The sequence below is a fragment of the Lepus europaeus genome, chromosome Y (assembly GCF_033115175.1).
Source record: "Lepus europaeus isolate LE1 chromosome Y, mLepTim1.pri, whole genome shotgun sequence".
In the NCBI taxonomy this organism is placed as follows: domain Eukaryota; kingdom Metazoa; phylum Chordata; class Mammalia; order Lagomorpha; family Leporidae; genus Lepus; species Lepus europaeus.
Genome location: NC_084851.1, coordinates 16,872,241 through 16,875,575, shown reverse-complemented (window position 1 = coordinate 16,875,575; position 3,335 = coordinate 16,872,241). Strand labels below are relative to the sequence as shown.

The window sequence follows — 3,335 nt, the reverse complement described above, 5'->3', positions numbered from 1 at the left end:
TCATTAACCACCATTGTAATAAATTTATCACTGTGATAACATAATTAATTGTGAATTCATAAAAACTATGAGATAATAAATTTATCATTGGATATCGTACTTAACCATATCATAAATCACCCGTGTATATCATAGTCAATTGTGAATCATAAAGCAACATTATGATGTGGTAATCAATTGTGATGTCAGGAAACCTTTATGCTGCCATACAAATATTCTGATCTCATAAAGTCCTATAATGATGTTATAAACTAACCATTGTTCTGTCATAATGAACTATAGTTATAAAACTATTATGACAGCATAAACCAACAATTCTGAAATCACAATCAATTGTGATGACATAACCAATTGTGATATCATAGATTTCCATTGCGATTTCATAAAGCCACCATATGATTTTGTAATCAAATACATTGTCATGAAAAGAATTGAGAGAGCTGGAGCAGTGGCAGTGGTGATGGCCATGGCAGCGACGGTGGTAGAGGCACAGTTCAGCCTCCTCCACTGGCAGAGCAAGGGGAGGCTGCAGCCTGGCTTGGCTTGGCTTGGCTTGGTTCACCTCAGCTCTTGCATGACCTCCACACCTGCCACCACCATAAAGCCTGCCACCCCACTTGCACCATGTAGCAATGAGTTCTGGGAAAGTGCTAGCCACTCAGGCCTGAAAATGGAAGCCAAAAAGAGAGAAGCATCTGAAAAAGCCAGAGCATCAGCAGACAGCTCCTTTATTTCCTTGACTGCTGCCACTGCCACCACCTCTGCCACCTCTGCCAGACCTCACACCCCCAAAGCCAGGGGAAGGGATCAAATGATGAGGAGCAAGAGGACCCTGTGGACTACTGCAAAGGTGCCTATCATCCAGTGAAAATTGGAGACCTCTTCAATGGCTGTTATCATGTTATCAGGAAGCCTGGAGGGAGGCACTTCTCTGCTGTCTGGCTGTGTTGGAATATGCATTGGAAAAGATCTGTTGCTATGAAACTTGTAAAAGTGCCCAAGATTATATAGAAACAGCCTTGGATGAAATGAAATTCCTCAAATGTGTTCAAGAAAGTTATCCCAGTGACCCACAGACATGGTAGTCCAGCTGATCGACAACAAGATTTCAGACGTGAATGGAATGCATGTCTACACAGTATCTGAAGTGCTTGGCCACCATCTCCTCAAATGGATCAAGTCCAACTATCAAGGCCTCCCAGTATGCTGTGTGAAGAGTATCATTTGACAGGTCCTTCAAAGTTTAGTTTATCTGCACAGTAAATGCAAGATCATTCACACTGACATAAACCCACAAAACATTCTAATGTGTGGGATGATTCCTATGTGAGAAGAATGGCTGCCAAGTCCACTGAATGGCAGAAAGCAGGTGCTCCTCCTCCTTCAGGGTTTGCAGTAAGTACATCTCCACAGCAAAAACCTACAGGAAAAATAACTAAAACAGGCAGAAAAAGCTGAAAGAGAAGCAGGAGAGGCAGGCAATATTATTGGAGAAATGCCTGCAGGAGATAGAAGAACTGGAGTGCAGAGCTGAAAGGAAAATAATAGAAGAAAACATCACCTCAGCTGTATCTTCCAATGAGCAAGATAGTGAATATTGCCCAGAAGTGCAACTGAAAATGGCAGAATAGGAGGAGGCTGCTGAGGAGGAGACTGCAAAGTGCAGTGGTGAAGCTGAGGACCAAGGCAAAAAAGGAGACGCCAAGAAAGGAAAAAATTGAGAAAGATGAAGATGTCGAACAGGAACTTGCAAACCTAGATCCCACATGGATAGAATCCTGAAAACCAACTGTATAGAGAATGGACCCTTCTCACTGGAGCAGCAGCTGGAGGAGGAGGAAGATGATGAAGATGACTGCCCAAATCCCGATGAGTATAACCCTGATGAGCCAAATGCAGAAAGTGATTACACATATAGCAGCTCCTATCTACAGTTCAATGGTGAATTGCCAAATGGAACATAAAATACCCGAGTCACAGCTTCTGGAGTTTCCTACTTCCCTGTTCTCAGGGCCCTAAGAACCTGTGGCCTGCAGCTCTTTCCTGTCAGAGGTATCATCACTGACCAAACAAGAAGAAAGCAGTCCATCCCATGACACTAACAGGACTGTTTCAGTCTCCAGTACTGGGGATTTGCCAAAAACAAAAACTTAGGCAGCTGACTTGTTGGTGAACCTCTGGAACCTTGGAAAGAAGATAAAATTAGAGTAAAATTTGTTAATCTGGGAAATGCTTGTTGGGTGTATAAACACTTCGTAGAAGACATCTAGACATGGTAGTATAGATCCATAGAGGTTTTGATAGGCACAGGTTACAGTACACCTGCTGTAATTTGGAGTACAGTATGCATGGAGAACTGTGGCACTTCACCACACTGAAGCCCTGGAGCCTGTTTGATGTACTTGTGAAAGGGTATGGCTGGTTCCATGAATATGATGCACAATTCACAGATTTCTTGATCCTGATATTAGAAGTAGTTCCAGAAAAGCAAGCCTCTGCTAGCAAATGTCTTCAGAATTCAAGGTTGAATTCTTAGCAAATTCTACAAATATAGCATTCTGTGCTAGCAAATATTTTCCAATACATCTGACCTACATGGTTACTCTCATTCTTTAACAGGATTGCAAGTGAGCTGGCTTCATCCTCAGGCCTTTATATTGCTTTGAGGTACTGTTGTTGAGATGTATCTTTTTGTGCACTGTAGTCCTGGGGAAGGGTAGTATTTTGTCTTCAGCTAAGTAGTTCACTGCTCACTCACTTCTGGTCTCTAAGCATTCTTACTTGTGCTGTGTGCTGTGTGTGTCCCATTTGTATTTTGGCAGGTTTTGTAACTATTTATGAAGAAATATTTTAGCTGAGTACTTTATAACTTACAAGCATATTATTGGGGGCCAGCGCCGTGGCTCACTTGGTTAATCTTCTGCCTCTGGTGCTGGCATCCCATATGGGTGCTGGGTTCTAGTCCTGGTTGCTCCTCTTCCAGTCCAGCTCTGCTGTGGCTCAGGAAGGCAGTGAAGGATGGCCCAAGTTCTTGGGCCCCTGCACCCACATGGGAGACCAGGAAGAGGCACCTGGCTCCTGGCTTCAGATTAGTACAACTCTGGCCATTGCAGTCATTTGGGGAGTAAACAAAAGGAGGGAAGACCTTTCTCTCTGTCTCTCTCACTGTCTATAACTCTACATATCCAATAATTTTTAAAAAAGATATTATCAAGTTGGAACCAAGAAATAGCAAGGGAATGTACAATTTTACCTTCTGGCAAAGGGACTTCATTCCTGTATTATACTGTATGTAAATGCACTCTGTAAATGTTAATTTTCATTAGAAATGGGAT

General features: G+C 42.6%; 1 pseudogene; it reads left to right on the top strand.

Annotated features, from left to right (window-relative positions):
- Positions 1-632: 632 nt before the first annotated feature.
- On the top strand, positions 633-2,536 carry LOC133754038 (SRSF protein kinase 2-like; annotated as a pseudogene).
- Positions 2,537-3,335: the final 799 nt, after the last annotated feature.